The 19,625-nt window shown below is 40.6% G+C and overlaps 1 long non-coding RNA gene across 1 annotated transcript; it reads right to left on the minus strand.

The window, feature by feature from the left end:
• Positions 1 to 1,096: 1,096 nt before the first annotated feature.
• On the minus strand, positions 1,097 to 19,402 carry LOC139031104 (uncharacterized). Its single transcript, XR_011483529.1, has 2 exons — positions 18,989 to 19,402; positions 1,097 to 1,525 (listed from the first exon to the last, which is right to left on the minus strand). It is a non-coding gene; the product is annotated as an uncharacterized lncRNA (long non-coding RNA).
• Positions 19,403 to 19,625: the final 223 nt, after the last annotated feature.

The raw sequence follows: 19,625 nt of genomic DNA on the forward strand, positions 1-19,625 counted from the left end.
AGAGGGTATCTTCCCATTTATCACTAGCCCAGGAAACAATCAAATTCAAAATTTGAAGTACAGTTTCTACTGAATGTGTATTGCTTTTACACCATTGTAAAGTCAAAAAAAAAATTATAAGTCAAACCATCCTAAATCAAGGACCATCTGAAGATGTTAGCCACCATGTCTACAAAATACCTTTACTCTAACACCTAGGTGGTTGTTGGTAAGTCTCTCAGTTGTGTCTGCTTCTTTTATGACCCCATGGACCATAGCCCACCAGGTTCCTCTGTCCATAGGATTTCCCTGTCAAGAACACTGGAGTGAGTTGCCATTTACTTCTCCAGGGGATCTTCCTGGCCCAAGGGTTGAACCCGTGTCTCCTGCATTGTCAGGCAGATTCTCTACCACTGAGCCATGAGGGAAGCCCACCACCTAGGTTAGTATGTAGTTAAATAACTGGGCACTGTCTTCTAGCTAAGTTGACCTATGAGAGTCAACATCATAGAGATACCTACCCAGATCAGGAAACACCAAACAAGTTAAGTCCAAGAAATTGTCAAAGCCCAGAGTTGATTAAAGAGACACAACAACTAAATGGAATGATATGTCCAAGATGGGATTCTGAAGCAGAAAAGAAGCATTAGAGAAAAACTGGTAGGATTCAAATAAAATGTAGAGCTTAGTTAATATTTTTTAAAATCGTGTAAAAGGAGATGCCTGAACAGACAATTCTCCTTTACAGAAGAAATGTAGTGTTAGAGCAAATCACACCCATTGTACCAGGCAGACAAACGAAAACTGAAAAGACACGGAGCTTTGCAGGCTAAGAGCCTGGCCGCAGTTTTCCAAAGTGGCAGAAACAATGATGACCTATCATCCTTTCCCTGTCCCCTTCCCTGACCAACAGACAAAGGAAAGCTCTAAAATCATGAGTACGTGAAAGCAAATGTCTAAAACATATGTCTTGTTGGTCTCCAGTGAATTCCTTTTTCGGAGATAGTATACTTAATTATTTGAGTAGTGGCCTCCAAGCAAGCAAATAAAACATTCGGAAACCAAGACTCAGGGGTTTTTGGTAAACTTGCAGTAATCCTATGGGCAAAATCATTCATTCAGATACTCCAGTCTTTATTTTTCAACCATTTACTTCTGTACAACATTTCATGCTAAGAAATGATATTTGTAAATGTTCTCCCAAAATTAGGAGCTTGCCTACAATCCTCAGGCTTCGCAAAGTGAGACTGAAATTACAAGTGAACCCTAAAATCTTAACGAGTGGATGAAACAAGAATATTTTCTTTTCACATCACATTTCTGTGCAGAACAGGTGACATACCTCCATCTTGTAATTATGCTGACCGGAATATGTTACCTCCAAAGTCACGATGCAAGAAGAGAACACTGCAGAATTACAAGAAAAGTCCAGGCTGGGAGTGATTTATACCCCTCCTGTTTTGCCTTCTTAGCCAGAACTCATTCACATCGTTCTGACCTAATGGCAGAGGAGGCTGGATCTTTCTTTGTGCAGGAAGGTGAAACACTGCAATAAAAGCATAGCAGAACATTGTCAGAATTGTCAACTGAGTTTGAGAAATCTTACATGCTTTATTCCCCCCACCGACTCATAATGCAAATTACATATTAAAGACCCTGAGATTTCTGATACTAAGGAAACTGATCTAATAATGTTTAACTTAGTGTTTTCAAAACATGTTTAACATTACTTAACTCAGCTCTCATCCACAAGGAACATCGATATCCATCATGGGGGGAAAGAAACCCATTATGTTTACTTAAACACAGTATACACTAACTTGAAAATACATTGCTCTTCTTTTTCTATGGGCTTCGCTAGTGGCTCAGACGGTAAAGAATCTGCCTGCCAATGCAGGAGACCCAGGTTCAGTCCCTGGGTTGGGAAGATTCCCTGGAAGAGGAAATAGCAACCCACTCCAGTATTCTTGCCTAGAAAATCCCATGGGAGAGAGGAGCCTGGGGTGCTACAGTCATGCTCCCATGACTAATAACTCCTCTTTCAAACGATTCTGTGTGTGTGTGTGTGTGTGTGTGTGTGTGTGTTCATTTCACTTTCCTTCAAGGTTAGCTTAACTAGGAGTCAATATTTCCTTTGAATCACTATGCAGTCTCATAATTTAACTGTTAGTGGGCAATTTACATCCCCGAGGTTCAGAACTCTCCTACCAGGTGTTTAACTGTATCCCAGGTGGCGCTAGTGGGGAAAAAAAATCTGTCTGCCAATGCAGGATACATAAGAGACGCAGGTTCGATCCCTGGGTCCAGAAGATCCCCTGGAGGAGGAAATGGCAAGCCACTCCAGTATTGTTGCCTGGAGAACCCCATGGATAAAGGAGCCTGGAGGACTATCCATAGGGCTGCAAAGAATTGGAAACGACTGAAGAGACTTAGCATGCATACATGAAATACTAACCCTAAAGATCTTTGGAATAAGTTTCCCCAGGTATAAGAAACCTTAGAACCAGATTAAAGTCTAACTTCTAGAAAATGAGTATAATTTAGGGTTATGTATTTCATATAATTACCTAATTCCTGGGTTGATCTGTTTGTGGTTGTTGTTGCTATTATTCTAATCTTCCTTTGCTCTCACTATTCTTACTTTCACATTTAAATTTTATTTTTACATCCCTTACTTTTAATGTATCTAAATAATTTTTGCAGTAAGGCAGAAGGTATAAGAATGATAGATTATAGATTAGGTAGATTAGCTAGGTTGATTTCAGGCAGGTAAAATGTAAAACTATAGCTTTGGTTGTCAGGACGTCCTAGTCTGTAGCTATGTGTTCCCACAGTTTGTGACCTGGTTGCTGAGAAACCACTTAGAGCTAATAAGAAGTACAGGAGGTTCCCTTGACACTTTATTAGTCTAAAATTTGGATTATCTACAGTCATGAAGATTTCTTCCCAATATTGTGACACCAGGATGTTAAATCTCCCTAGAATATGTGAAACATTTTAAAGTATACATGAAACAATATAGAATATTTTTGTGTATGACCAAACAGTAAATTCTTACATCTTTTAGCATAGTTATGTTCCTTTATAAATATATATCATTAAAGATTTGTCATGTCAGGAATCTGAAGGTAATATAAAAATTTAAGGTAAACTAAATATTGGAAACGACTAAAAACTAAACTTGGGTTATATATATTGACAGGCAGTTACAGAAACATTGTCAGTAAAATTCACTTTGTTTCTTCTCTTGAAGGAGAATTCCCAAATACCAATGATTCCTATCCTCCCTGGCTTATTGTTTCTAGTACTTCTCACACTCCTAGTACAAGTATGATGTGGGCCTCTTCTTGACATCCAGGAAGGATTAGCCAAATGTCAGTTTTAGAAAAGATAAGGTTGTTCTTCATTCATTATTATTCATTCATGTATTGAGATACTGTGCCAGGTTCTAGGAATGTAAAGATAAATAAGTAATAGAATTTCACAATTTAGTTTGCTGACTGTAGGCTCAAAGGAGCAAATAGATTTGGTGTGGCCAAGTGTGCAAGTATCCTATCCAGTGTCCATTCTTCTGTCTTCTACAAGAATAGAACCATTATTCAGATGCCAGAAGACATCATTTTTTTTCCATCCATGTGACTAAATTCCACGCAAAGGAAGAAGTTAGGTAAAACTTTCAGGAAGACTTCTTAAAAGGGAAAATAGAAAATTAGGTCATTTACTAACAATAGACTTCCCCTTCTCCTTTAGCTGGTTGGCATGTGAATCAAATGGCTGAGATTATGAGATTTTGTACAAGCTTGACGACAGATGAGAAAGATGCGAGCTTCTAGATTCCTGATGATTATGGATCAGTCATACAACAATGGCCTGTGCTTACTCTGGATTTATTTTATGGGAAAAAAAAAAGTCCTTATAAATTTACTAATATACTTAAGATTTTCTGTTAATGCAGCCAATCCAGTCCTAAATGATTTACTTATCAATGAAACCAAGTGATCTAGCTGGTGAAAAAAATCAAGAACTAGGCCTTGCATGTATAAGATCAGGAAGGTGAATGAAGTCATATATAAACATAGAGAAGGCACATGTGTTATATTAGAAGTATGAAATTAACACTGAATGTTCTCTGAACACATTAATTCATTCAACATGAGTTAGTAGTTCAGAGTCAGGCTCTATGAAGGAAATGACAAATGACAGTGGAATGATGTTAGAACCAGTTTGTAAATAACCTTCAATATCTAAGCTAAGAAGATTGGGTTATATTGTACTGATTTTATAATTGTTAAGAATTATTTGCAAGGTAGGAGAAAAATAATATTTAGAACTTAATGAACCTTAAAATCCACTCCTTTAACAGTATTCATAATGTGCTATGTGGGGGATCCCCATGAGAACTACTTGGTGGGTAGGGGACTGGGGCATAGAATTTGGGGCAGATGACTGGGTAAGTCTACACAGCACCACAATTCCTGATTCAAAAAGCTCTCTATTTTTATCTGTTTATAATTCCACATAGCACTTCTTTGAACAACATTCTAAAGCTAACAAAATGTGAAATCTTCCAATTACACCAATCCTTTCATTGTATTTGCTGGGAAATTTTGACTCTGAGGAGCCTTTTGCCCAGGATCTCACTGAAGGTTAGGACTTGACCATGAGTCTACAGAACAATAACCAATTTTCCCCATTATGTTATGGTGCACATAAGAGCTGTAACTCAGGAAGATGCTCTAAAATGTACTTTGTAGGGGATAAATGTCAGTAGCTGGGAGATGAGTTATAAAGCTGAGTGCAATTCCTACTCCAGAGATGGGATTGGCCCAAAGCTAGAGTAGTTTCAATAGAACTACATAGAACTACACAGGTAAGGAGATGTATCAATCACCCCCAAATGCATTCTAAGCCTTTTTCATAAACAGTGTAACCAAATTCCTGCTCATAAGTCCCTGTGTTTTAAATACTCATAATGGTTTCTTTTTTCCAGTTGCATCCTGACTTACATACTTTTCCACCATATCTAATGGACTGCCATCTCATTTTCCACTAATGATAAAATCACTACTGCCTTAAGATTTCACTAGGTAAGATAATAAAATCAAAGAGTTGCCTTTGGAGAGTTCTTACACAGGAAATTCTTCTGATGCTAAATATTGTGTCCGTCAAGGGTAAACAGGAAAACAGACATCACTACAAATATTACAAAGTAATTTACTATCAGGGACATGGAATGGGCAGTAACTCAAAGGTGAGGAAGCTTACTTCCTTACTTTCTTACTTCCTCTGGAAGATCCAGAAGTACAAGGCTTACAAAAACCACCATTAATAAACTCAGTTCTCTGTACACCAAAGCTAGTGATTTTCAGGACCATACTTCCCAGATGCTGCTAAAAGCTGTTCTTGATTATCAGAGGTCTCAATGGCACCAAAGTGGGTAATTCTCAAGAGAATGCCTACAAGCTACTAGCAAAATTTCTCTCTGCCATCTGCTGATGGTCTTCCTCTGAGAAGAAGAAGGATGTTCCTAAGCAAGAACACCCAAAATGCATCCTGGACACGTGGGAGATGCTGAAATTGAATCAATAGTACACCTAGTACTTGTTTTACATAATGATGAGGAATCATAAAAATGAATGTGAAAGCTGAAACCACAGAAAAGAAACTTAGTAATCAAAAAGAAAATTACAATTGTTTTACAACCTTTAAAAATGTTTGTCAAAGCATTAAAATCTCTCTTACTGTAGACTAAAAACATAAAGGAAAATTTAAACAGTAGCAAAACTAATATTTAGTACACAGTAACTTAAAATAATTAAATGCAAACAGTGTGTTTGGTCTTCTTGTAGAAAACATGTCAAGAGTAGTTTGACTAATGTTGCCTTTTTATCATATAACTTCCTATATGAAAGGAAACATCTTTTCTATGCCTCAGTGAATTGTATACTCCTTTCTAAAAGTTTAGATCAGCTTCCAACATTTTATAGTTTGAACTTTCAGGTCCATGAAATATCTCTGAGAATTCCTTTAATGTAATTTTTGCCAGCATCACTTCTTCTAGGAGAACTGTCTCCTTGCTATCATGACCAATTTCCTCATTCACGTCAATAAGTTCATCTCCAGTGAGGTAGTGACTATGTAGCTGAATATCTAGAGTCTCTTGAATGTTTGAGGTATCAAGATTCCCCACAGTCAGTCATATTTTCTAAGACGTCATTTACATTTGATTACAATTTCTCTTGAAGCTTTATCACTTATCATTTCTTTGCTTCACTTTCATCTTTTTTGGCCAATTTCCTTTTCCAGTTATCCATGTTTGTAACAACGACTCATGGGTTTATCATGGGAGACAAGGAGTCAATGCAACTACGTATAATTTGTGCAAAATTGATGACTCATTAACATACTTTGTGTACGTCCTGAGTCGCTTCAGTTGTGTCCAAATCTTTGCAACCCCATGGGCTGTAGCCGGCCAGGCTCCTCTGTCCATTGGGATTCTCCAGGCAAGAATACTGGAGCAGGTTGTCATGCCATCCTCCAGAGGATTTTCCTGACCCTGGCATTGAACCCGAGGCTCTGACGTCTCCTGCATTGGCAGGCAGGTTCTTTGCCACTAACACCACCTTGGAAGCCTTAATGTATTCTGGAAGATTATTGACCAATGAGCATGTATCACAGTCATTATTTACATAACAATTTATAGACTGAACCCTGGAGAAGGAAATGGCAACCCACTCCAGCACTCTTGCCTGGAAAATTCCATGAACAGAGTAGCCTGGTAGGCTACAGTCCAAGGGGTCGCAAAGAGTCAGACACGACTGAGCGGCTTCACTTTGTTTCTCTATTTTCTTTCTTTATATATTGAAAAGCTATAAAAAAATTCATGCCTTTTGCAATTACTTGGTTAATACATCATGGTATTTGAACTGCATTGTTTGGAAGTGCTATTATTTAACTAAAATGTAGTGACTAAAATTCTTGTATATTGGAATCTTGCAAAGGAAGGACTGTTTGGCTTGGTGACCAGTTGGAGTCCTACGATGGTGGGGGGAGCAAGAGTTGGGAAAAAAAAAATAAAATTGATGATAACTTTAAAAATTTAAAGAGGAAAAGTGGTAACATGAATAAGTGATGTAGAAACAATAGAGAAGTTGCGGGGAAATGAGAATACTGATTTTGAACCTCTTATGTTTTTAGGTGCTGAAGCTAATACATGTGGTAACGTCTAGCAGGCTGTTAAAATTTCAATCTATTGAAGACAGAGGAGATTTAGGAACCAGAGATATATATTTGAATGCCACCCACAAAGAGGTGATAAACAAAACTAGGAGGTGAAACTGCTGAAGTAAGACTTTTCCCAGAACTCAACATATTTGGTGTATGGAAGTTCACAAAACAAACGAATGACAGAGAGAAGGGAGGCACACAGGAATCCAGAAAACGCAAAGTTGTGTAACAAAAGGAAGTAAGATTTTGAAACAAAAGTAACAGCAACAATGACAAAAATTAGGTAATTGCTGAGGAGCAAGACAAGTCTGTAAGTGAAAAGCCAGGACATAACCTCCCATTTAGATTGTCAATGATGAGTCTTTAAGAAAAAACCCAACAAAACGCTGGGAAGTAAGAGGAGAAGGAGACTGGGAAGATTTGAAGAGTGAGCAGTAGCCAGCTGATGACTGGCAAATGTAGGTTTGTTCAAGAAAGAAAGAAAAGCTTGTTAATACACCTAGACATAAAAAGCATAATCTCTTTCCTCAGTGAGACCAAGGGCAGTCACCAGTTAGATCCCCTAAATGATAACTTGCTTAATAAATAATATCCTGTAAGCTGTCTTCAGTAATCTTGCTCTAATTGTTCTTGCAAACTAAATACACTTCCAACTTCAGAGAGCTTAGAACAGAGGACTCCTTTAACTGCCCACTTAGATAACAATTCTGACGTATGACTCACTATAGTAACAGTTGCTTAAGTAGTTTTTTTGGAGCTAGTCGTACTCAGTTCAAACCATTAGAGACCATTGACCATTCACCTGGGTTTGCACGAGTATCTGATGGATGACCTTTTTACTTCAGAGGGTCAAAAGCTTTACTCTTAGATCACATTTTTGAGTAGTTTTGAATGTCATTCAGTCATATCTGACTCTTCATGACCCCATGGACTGTAACCCACCAGGCTCCTCTGTCCATGGGATTTTCTAGGCAAGATACTGGAATGGGTAGCCATCCCCTTCTCCAGGGGATCTTCCCAACACAGGGATTGACCCGGGTCTCCTACATTGCATGTGGGAGTTGTTATAATCTGAGCCACCAGGGAAACCCCTAGATCATGCTAATGCCACAATTTTCAGAACATACATCCCATGAAGAAGCATATAACTCAGACATGCCTGCTCAGAACACTGATGACTACTTCTTTTCCTTGCCTCCAGTCATCTTCCTCTAAGTCTCTGACCACCCTATTTCTCTGTCCTATAAATATCTTAAACTTATTGCCTGTGGGGAGGCAGATCTGAGAATTGCTCTCTGATCTCCTTGCTTGGCTGCCTCAGGAAGAAACACTTTCTCTGCTGCAAGCCTTTGCATCTCAGCATTTGGCCTCCTGTGAGGCTAGCAAATAAACCTGGTTTGGTAACATTGGAAAGTTCAGTTCAGTTCAGTTCAATTGCTTACTCATGTCTGACTCTTTGCGACCCCATGGACTGCAGAATGCCAGACCCCCTGTCCATCACTAAATCCTGGAGCCTACTCAAAATCTTGTCCATTGAGTCGGTGATGCCATCTAACCATCTCATCCTCTGTCATCCCCTTCTCCTGCCTTCAATCTTTCCCAGCATCAGGGTCTTTTCAAATGAGTCAGTTCTTTATATCAGGTGGCCAAAGTATTGGAGTTTCAGCTTCAGCATCAGTCCTTCCAATGAATATTCAGGACTGATTTCCTTTAGGATGGACTGGTTAGATCTGCTTGCTGCCTAAGGGACTGTCAAAAGTCTTCTCCAATACCACAATTCAAAAGCATCAATTCTTTGAATGTTAGAAAAGGAGGATGCATATTTCCTGCTAGAGAAGGAACCAGTCAGTAGAGAGAGAGAGAAATTGAAGATGTAAATTCAGAAGTAGAGAGGGTTGAAGTCCAGAGAACAGGCTGAGTGTGATTTGGGCAATTCTTCAAGAGTCATAAAAGAGGCAAGAGTTATCAAATAAGATTTTTAGGTGACAAGGAAAGAAATTGGTGGTCACTTTATTAGCATGTCTTTTTACCTTGAGGAGTAAGACTGCAGCATGAAGCTGTAAATTTATGAAAGCTAATGGTCTTTAATACTCATTATAGAAGCTAATTAAACATATCTAAAAGAATTACCTAGTGGTTGTTTAGCTTCTTCTGGTAAGTTAGAGCATGTGAATTTGAGGCATGGGCAAGCTGAGTTTATATATATATATATATATATATATATATATATATATATATTTCTATTATCATTCATATCGACCTGAAAGTTGGATAGGAGAAAGGGAAAGATTAGTGCTTTTAGAAGGACAGTGACATCAGTTCAGTCAATTTATTTCATTCACTCAGTCATGTCCAACTCTTTGTGACCCCATAGACTGAAGAACAATAGGCCTCCCAGTCCATCACCAACTCCCAGAGTTTACTCAAACTCGTGTCCATTGAGTCGGTGATGCCATCCAACCATCTCATCCTCTGTCATCCCCTTCTCCTCCCACTTTCAATCTTTCCCAGGATTAGGATCTTTTCAAATGAGTCAGTTCTTTGCATCAGGTGGCCAAAGTATTGGAGTTTCAACTTCAGCATCAGTCCTTCCAATGAATATTCAGGACTGATTTCCTTTAAGATGGACTGGTTGGATCTCCTTGCAGTCCAAGGGACTCACAAGCGTCTTCAACAACAAAATTCAAAAGCATCAGTTCTTCAGTACTCGGCTTTCTTTAGAGTCCAGCTCTTACATCCATACGTGACAACTGGAAAAACCATAGCTTTGACTAGATGGACCATTGTTGGCAAAGTAATGTCTCTGATATTTAATATGCTGTATAGATTGATCATAGCTTTTCTTCCAAAGAGCAAGTGTCTTAAATTCATGGCTGCAGTCACCATCTGTGGTGATTTTGGGCCCCCAAAATAAAGCCTGTCACTGTTTCCATTGCTTCTCCCTCTATTTGCCACGAGGTGATGGGACTAGATGCCATGATATTAGTTATTTGAATTTTAAGCCAACAGTTTCACTCTCCTCTTTCACTTTCATTAAGAGGCTCTTTAGTTCTTCTTCGCTTTCTGCCATAAGGGTGGTGTCATCTGCACATCTGAGGTTATTGATATTTCTCCCAGGAATCTTGATTCCAGCTTGTGCTTCCTCCAGCCCAGAGTTTCTCATGATGTATTCTGCATATAAGTTATTAAACAGGATGACAATATACAGCCTTGACATACTCCTTTTCCTATTTAGAATCAGTCTTTGTTCCATGTCCAGTTGTAACTGTTGCTTCTTGACCTGCATATAGATTTCTCCAGAGGCAGGTCAGGTGGTCTGGTATTCCCATCTCTTTCAGAATTTTCCACACTTTGTTGTGATCCACACAGTCAAAGGCTTTGGCATAGTCAATAAGGCAGAAGTAGATGTTTTCTGGAACTCTCTTGCTTTTTCAATCATCCAATGGATGTTGGCAATTTGATGTCTGATTCCTCTGCCTTTTTAAATCCAGCTTGAACATTTGGAAGTTCACAGTTCACATGATGTTTAAATCTGGCTTTAAGAATTTTGAGCATTACTCATCAAATTGTTGATTCAAACAAATAGTGGAAAACAATAGAATGGGAAAGACTAGAGAGCTCTTCAAGAAAATTAGAGATACAAAGGGAAGATTTCATGAAAAGATAGGCACAACAAAGGACAGAACTGGTATGTACCTAACAGAAGCAGAAGATGTTAAGAAAAGGTGGGAAGAATACACAGCAGAACTGTACAAAAAGATGTTCACAACCCAGATAATCACAATGGTGTGATCACTCACCTAGAGCTAGACATCCTGGAATATGAAATCAAGTGGGCCTTAGGAAGCATCACTATGAACAAAGCTAGTGGAGGTGCTAGAATTCCAGTTGAGGTATCTCAAATCCTAGCAGATGATACTGTGAAAGTGCTGCACTCAATATGCCAGCAAATCTGGAAAACTCAGCAGTGGCCACAGGACTGGAACAGGGCAGTTTTCATTCCAATCCCAAAGAAAGGCAGTGCCAAAGAATGCTCGAACTACTGCATAATTGGACTCATCTCACACGCTAGTAAAGTAATGCTATTCTTTGGAACTCTGCATTCAGATGAGTATATATTTCCTTTTCTCCTTTGCCTTTCACATCTTTTCTTTTCACAGATATCTAAGGCCTCCTGAGACAACCATTTTGCCTTTTTGCATTTCTTTTCCTTGGGAATGGTCTTGAATACTACCTCCCGTACAATGCCACAAACCTCCATCCATAGTTCTTCAGGCACTCTATCAGATCTGATCCCTTGAATCTATTTCTCACTTCCATTTATAATTGTAAGAGATTTGATTTAGGTCATACCGGAATGGTCTAGTTGTTTTTCCCTACTTTCTTCAATTAAATCTGAATTTGCAATAAGAAGTTCATGATCTGAGCCACAGTCAGCTCCCAGTCTTGTTTTTGCTGTCTCTATAGAGCTGCTCCATTTTTGGTTGCAAAAATATAATCAATCTGATTTCGGTATTGACCATCTGGTGATGTCCATGTGTAGAGTCTTCTCTTATGTTGTTGGAAGAGGGTGTTTGCTATGACCAATGCGTTTTCTTGGCAAAACTCTATTAGCCTTTGCCCTGCTTCATTCTGTACTCCAAGGCCAAATTTGTCTGTTACTGCAGGCATTTCTTGACTTTCTACTTTTGCATTCCAGTCCCTATGCTGAAAAGGACATCTCTTTTGGGTGTGACATAGCAGAGTGTTAAGCAAGAAAATGATCTTTGAGTGTCAGATAAAGCATTGCTTAAAAGAAAGCCTGGTTTTTCCCAGGTAGCTCAAGGTTAAAAATCCTCCTGCCAATGCAGAAGACCCCAGTTCAATCCCTGGGTCAGGAAGATCCACTGGAGAAGAAAATGGCAGCCCACTCCAGTATTCTTGTCTGGAAAATCTCAGGGCAGGAGAGACTGGTAGGCTACAGTCCATGAGGTCACAAAGAGTTGGACATGACTTAACAATTACCCACCCATCTTTGCCCATAATAAGTGCTCATTTAATAGCTGAACACATAGAAAATAAATAAATAAAAAGGAAGTCTCAGTGAGGAGAGTAAAACCAGGCTGAAAAAAGATGTGAATATATAGGAGTTGGAGGACAGGATGATTGAGAAGTTCAAGTTTGTTAAGGAATGGCAAGCAATTCTTAAAAAAGAATTGTCTTTACAGGTGTTCAGTGAGTGTTCACCAATGTCAAATAGTTAATCTTCAAGTTCAAATACATAATTATATTCAAACAACTCTAGGGTGCCTCTTCAAGCCCTGCATGTGTTTATCTCTTATTCAGAGAATTATGTCAGACTGTTGGATCTCTGGCTTTTTTTATCAAAAAGCTTTTTTTTCTATGGGATTTATTTTTGACATTATTCAGTATAATTCATTTTTGTTTCTTTTATAACAAATAGATTTTCCCACAGCTTTAAAAACCTTATGGTGTGAATGGTAGATTCTGGCCACAGTCCCCCACCCATTTTTTAAAGCAATAAAACCTAATAGTTTTGTGTCTTTGGGGGAATGAGCTAGAAGAAGCAAGTTACAAATATATCTTTCCTCCTATATAATTGTTTCCACTGGGGTATGGTGTTTCATAAACAATGAACTATGGATGAGTGCTATCTGTTCATGTGGTGAGTTTGCTGTGGGTATACACACATCAGTTCTACCAAGTGCTTTGGAATCACCTGGGAAAAGAAAATATTTGGTCAAAAGAGGAAACTTAATGTGCATTGTTTTGACCTAATGTGCATAAAAAGAAATTAATTCTTTTACAGATAGAATCATCTCCTAAACTGGAGATTGGTCAAAGAGTTTTCCTTAACATAGCAGAATTAAATGTTAAAATCAAGGACTAGAACCTTGATATGCTCAAGAAAAGTGTAAATATAGTCACAATCAATCTAAAGACTGTATAAGTACTGGGGTTGTTATAACAGTCATTTCTTGGATTCAATGACTCTGCTTACCAACCTGACTTTTGGCCTAGGAGATGAAGCAATCTGTCCACAGCACTATGAGGGGGTAGTGGAGAAGAAAAGACGTGTAGCCTGCTGAGAGATCTTGGTATAAATAAGCTATGGCTAATAAATGAATCTACATATGAATATGCAGCACAGTTGTTTAAATGCAGGCTCTAAACTTCTCCTGAGTTCACCCCTGGGAAGCACAGCAATTCACACTCAATCAAAAGTTTGGTTCAGAAGTGCTTCTGACATCACAGTTGCTAGTTGTGTGCTGAATCAAGTCACACAGAAAGCCCTCACTCTAAAAGCCCTCACACCAAAAAGGTGTCTTTGAACAGCAAAGCTGATGAGCTGGGGAAAGGGTCGCTGGAGGACAATCCTTTACAGCACTGAGGGGTTGGAAGTATTTAAATCTGTGTACACTTCCAGATTGGGTCCCCATCTGCCTGATTTCCAAACTTCTGTTTGCTCCGGCTGGCCTGTTCATGTTTCAGCCGCCCACCTTCAGGCTTCTGATTCCTATCCCTCCTTTTGTTTCCAAAGTCTGTCGGTTCAAAACCCACTTTGAATTTCCCTAAAGGAAACAATTTAAGAAAAGCATCTAGCACGTAGGCTTTCAAATACTATAGCTGTAATGAACTTTATTTCTTGACTGTCTGATTTCCCCTTTTTCTTAACTCATAGCTTTTAATCTTTCCCAGTGACATCTTTTTTAGGTGCTACATTTCATTGCTATGAACATTTCATATATGTGTGTTTTGTCTCCATAGCCCTATTATTGTACAAACTTGAAGCTCAATTCCTTATATTCTATGGCTTTCTGTTTTTAAATTCACAATGCAGTGTTTAGTACAGTGACACAGAGAATATGCTCAATTAATTTTTGTGTGAACAAATAGTTTCTGTCATAGAAGAGAGAATTTTCACCTAAACGTATCATTTATCCCTTTGATACTTTGCCTACAAAGGGCTCATGCAATACAGCTCACCAACTTCCATATACTGAGTTGATAATCTCATTTTCATTATGCAGTATTTCAAACTGGGAGGGCTGATAAGATTTAGCCATTATGTTTTGCATGTGAGGAAACAAGAATGTTTACTCAGATAACTAACTTCCTAAAGACAACAGAGGAAAATGTAGTAACACCAGGAGAAAAGCCACATAACATGCAGGGTTGTCATCTATCCCCAGATATATTGTTCTCTGACTTTCCCACCCCTGATTGCGGAAATTTAGTTTGTCTGAATTTTCTACAATATAAATTTGAGGCATAGGAATAATTTCATTACTTTTGAACCTAAGTCACTTTCACACTTAATTCTTGATAAAAATGTTTTCTGGTTTATGAAAGAATTAGACTTTTTTATGTTTGGCCTGCCTTACAGTAAAGAGCTGGAAAATAGAATTAACTGAAACAAAATGGTGTGCTATGCATCACTTTAAATTATTCATTTTTTATTTCTTTTATTGAGCTTGAGTTTTTCCTCATGATTGACCTTCAGATGCTTCTAAATATCTTTCTGCCACAAAACTGCATAGCCTAGCATCTGCCCTTCCTAGGTTATGAAGTCCAAATTGAACTGTTTCTCTTGGGGCTTAAGGCTAAGGTCACGGAGAGTCTTTTAATGGAGACTTATGAATTGAATAGTCACAGCTTACTCTTTGAAAGTTAACATCCACCTATAATCAAAGTCCATTTGTGCTCTGGCCTTGATCATTTTAGTGATGACTTTATTACAAGCTGATTCTAGCAGTAGTTTTGGCAGTACTTTTGGCAAATTCTGATGCAAAAAAGAACTGAGCAACGTAAAAAATAGCATACTCAGTAGTCAACATTTGATGACATTCTTTTTAAAATGTCAAGGCAATCATTAAGAAACATATTGTGTTCTAATGGTGCATTGAGAGCACAGGACAACTGTGTATGATTCACTATAGATTTCCAATATTGTGTTTCTGAGCACTATGGAGGTGCACCAGAAATGTATAATATGACATTTTCCCTCAAATAGCGTCAAGTCTATTTGGAGAGACCAAACAAGAGCATGCTTATATGTTTAAAACTGAGATAAGGGAGAAGCTGTGGTAAGATGAAATATTTAAAAGGATTTTTTTTTTTTTTGAAAATGGATTATAATTTGGCCACAATGCAGGGAAGAATTTAGACTGACTAATGAAAAAGCACAGTCAGGTGGAGCAGAAGAAATAACATGAGTGAAGACAAAAGAGTGAATGTGAGTATTATGTGTCAGAGGACATAAGAGGGCCGCAGCCAGAAGAGAATAGACCATTTTTAGTGGGGCATAGTGGGGAACAAGGCTGAAGATGTAGATTTACGAAGGACTTAATACAACTGAATAGTGCATCCAATGAAGAATCAATACGGTACATGTTCTTGAACAGTGGAATCAGAGACTGACATCATTCTTCTCCAAAGATTAATCAGATTGATGCATTAAGATGATTGAAAGAGAGAGGCGAGGGTTAGAGAAAAATAGAGATTTCCAACTCAGAATTACTGCAGAGAAAAAGGGAATGGAGGAGAATGTATAAATATAAAAGACATTTTCAGAAAGAAACGATTGAGTGCTAGGACTTAGCTGAAGAAAATGGAAGTGAAAACACAGTCAGCAATATGCCAACCTTACAAATGACCAAATATCTCTAATGAGTAATAAAAACGTTCAGTGTGTTTACTTAGCTCTGCCACCCTGACTGTTCAGTGAATTTATTCACTAAAAGGTAATGTATCAATGTCAAGCCAGGATGTAGGAGGCTAGCAAACAACAAAGTGGCCTCACCTGGCGCTGCTCTCAGCCAAGGGAATATGTACCCATTATGTTTTACAGAATGTCCTTCATGACTGTTAAACAGGGACCAAATCTTCCTCATTTATGACATAAAGCATTGCATTTTCACAGTGTTGATTCTTTCACCCTCATGGGAAACCCATTCTTTGAGTTGCATGCCACACTCTATCCTTCTATCCCATAGATGTCATTTTACAATTATCTATTATTCTAGAAAAATGTGAAAACATTGATACCTTAGTCATTGCTGCCTCTACACTCTAAGATCTGACATGAGGGTCTGCTGTGTCTCTAAAATTTTGAAATCCAGCCCTTGTATGACCACAGTCTTTCATGCTTTCAGTCACTTTCACACCTGCATTCCTAATACCAATAATCTCTCAATGATCACCAGCAGCCTTCGCTTTCACCAGAAATATATAACAACATAACCTTGACTCCCTTGCAAACCTTCCATGATACCACAAAGTAAAACTCCAACCCTGAGTTTATGCCATAATCTACCAACCCTCTTTATTTGAGATTCAGTATAAGAATAGCCATGCTCTTATAAGTTCTTACTAAGACAGATTTCCCAAGAACAGAAAAGCTAGTCCATGTTTTATGTGGGTTTGTCCAATATGGCCTTTATTATGTTGAAACAGGGCTTCCCTGGTGGCTCAGATGCTAAAGAATATACCTCTGAGAGAGGAGACTTGGGTTTGATCCCCAGGTCAGGAAAATCCCCTGGAGAAGGGAATGGCTACCCACTTCAGTATTCTCACCTGTAGAATTCCATGGACAGAGGAGCCTGGTGCGCTACAGTCCACGGGGTCACAAAGAGTCTGACAGGACAGAGCAACTCACTTTCACTTTCTTTCATGTTGAAGTAGGTTCTCTCTATGCCCTATGCCCATTTTCTGGAGAGCTGTTGTTGTTGTATTAATTCTAAATGGTTGTTGAATTTTGTCAGTAAAAATGGAAACAGAAAGAAAGAAAGCAAAGCTAGTTCCCTGACATCCTCTGATGGGCCTCCCTCCCCTTTCCACTCCGGGCAACACAGTCACCCTAGACCCCTTCAGTATTTCAGGGGTTACTCTATGGGACCTAGATTGAGACTCAATGGTCCCGATTTTAGCCAGTGGACTTACAGAAGGCAGCAGAGTGGAGAAGGGTCTCTCCGAGGATGGCAAGGCCCAGGGAAGAAACTGTGGCAGGACCTGCCCTTCTGCAGAGGCTGCTGGTATTGAGGTATCCATCCCCAGGACGTGGGGTTGCATAAGCAACCCATGAAGCCTAACTTTCATTTTCCTCCAATCATTGTGGGTTGCCCTTGGGAATAGACTGCCCCCTTAAGTAGCTGGGCTCACCTGTCCACCGCTGCGTGTAGATGTGGCTGATGGGGAACTGTGCGAGGCCTCGGTGCCCCCAGGCCTCTTTAATAGAGGAAACGGTGGGAGGAGGTTATGCACGGAGCCCCTGGGTACCTGGCCTCCAGCCTAAACACCCTCCACTGGGGCCAGCAGCCTGGGTGGGACAGATGCTTGACCCCAAGGGCTGGGTTCCAGAGCCGCTCTGCAGTTTCTTTTTCTCATTGTGTCCGTGGCCTAGCGCGGAGACCAGTCAGCCCAGCTTCACGTTGGCCTGTCTGAAAGCTTGCTTTTGCCCTCGCCTCAGCTCAGCACCCCATGCTGTCTGGCACTCTTCTGCCACTTGGAAGGGAAGAGGTAAATGAAGGCCATGTGCCCGGCTTGGCCAGCCTGAGACAGAAGCACCTGTCCCGGGAAGGGGGTGGTGAAAGGGAGATGTGGGATTCTGGGGGCCAGGCTGGCTCAGAAATGTGTGGGAGGAGGAACAAAGAGTGAGCCCGGTCCACAGGTGCCATGGGAAGGCATGGCCTGTGTTTAGGTGTTGGAAAGCAGCAGGCATCTGAATTGACCTGTACCTGACTTCCCTTGGGCCAGGTCCATGTGGAGAGGTAACCTGACCAGACACACAGCTGCCTATCTTGGAGGGTGTTCCCCTCAGCAGTGGGTCCTGGCTTCCAGGGCTTTCCTGTCAGTGCCAAGGAGCTTGCCCAACCAGCCCGACCAGGTTTCCATATGCCATTTGTCAGCGTGCAGGAAGGAGCTCCATGTGCATCTGGGAGAGTGTGTAGACATGGATGGTTTCTTTTAAAAGGGCCTTGGAAAGGGAAAGGAGTGTTCCCTCCCTCCAAATGGGTGTGACTAAGGGTCTGGGCCAGGAAGCAGAGTGAATTCAGCTTCCTGACTTGTGGCATCAACTCAGGATAACAGAGATGGTCACAACTGCTTGTGGTCCCCCATCTCACCCCCATCCCATATTCGGTTCCCTACACCAAACTTGATCTGGCTGAGTTGCTATCTAGCACAGGGAGTTCAGGTCGTGAACTGAAAACCTAGAGGGATGGGGTGGAGTTGGGGTGGGAGGGCGGCTTAAGAGGAAGGGGATATGCATATACTAATGGCTGATTTAGGATTCCCTAGTGGCTCAGATGGCAAAGCGTCTGCCCACAATGCAGGAGACCCAGGTTTGATCCCCGGGTTGGAAAGACCCCCCTGGAGAAGGAAATGGCAACCCACTCCAGTACTCTTGCCTAGAAAATCCTATGGATGGAGGAGCCTGGTGGGCTACAGTCCATGGGGTCGCAAAGAGTCGGACATGACCAAGTGACTTCACTTTCACAGCTGATTCACGTTGTTATAGGGTAACCAACACAACATTGTAAAGCAATTATCCTCCAATTAAAAATAAATTTAAACAAAAGCTATAAAGACAAAAAGATGATCTGGCCCATCTTGTTCCTGGAGGTCCAGTGGTGTGTTCCTCCGTCGGCTTGGGAGAAAGCCACAGACTCAGTCTCCCCAAGTCAAACTTCTCTCTTTCTCCTGGGACTTCTCAGCATCCCCAGAGGCTGCCTGTAGGGAGGTTGGGATGTGTGGGGTGACCGGGCTCTTTCCCACCGGGTACCTCAAGTCCAGCTCTCAGATCATCCCTTCCGTGGCAGCCGCTGTCAGGGTTTTGCAGTCTGTGCTTGTTGAAAATTCTTTTGTGGAGCGGACACAGCTGTGTATAGAGCAAGCTGTCAGCACAGTGGTTCCGGCTCACCCTCCCTCTGGTGTAGCGGGGCTGCTGGAAGACCCTTTTCCTTCTCCGTCGGCCAGAAAGACTTCCTAGAACTTGCAGACATGGACCCCGAGTCATCCGAAGCGGCGATGGGAGGTAGGCCAGAGGAACGGGAGGGCGGGTGTGGCACTGCTAGGCCAGTGCTGGTCTTTGTAAATTGGGGGCCGGCAGAGGGAGGGTGTCCTGGGTAAGGGGCATCATTTCCCTGCACCCTGCCCTGCCCTCGGGAGGTGGGGAGAGTCCAGGAGGGGGAGCGGACCTTCCTCTTCCGGGTACAGAGCGCACCCTTTGTTGTTGCCCTCGTGACATTTTGGTGCACGGGTTTGCTACTTGTGGGACGAAGCCCAAGAGTCGTTTCACGCCAAGCTGTTGCTGTGGAAACTTTTTTCGATGTCAGTTTTGTATTATATTTGAAAGAATGCTTCATTTCGTTCGATTGGTGTTATCGTGGTAGAGGGAATAAGATAGTATGACTCGCCAT

This window comes from Odocoileus virginianus, chromosome 25 (genome assembly GCF_023699985.2).
Source record: "Odocoileus virginianus isolate 20LAN1187 ecotype Illinois chromosome 25, Ovbor_1.2, whole genome shotgun sequence".
Classification (NCBI taxonomy): domain Eukaryota; kingdom Metazoa; phylum Chordata; class Mammalia; order Artiodactyla; family Cervidae; genus Odocoileus; species Odocoileus virginianus.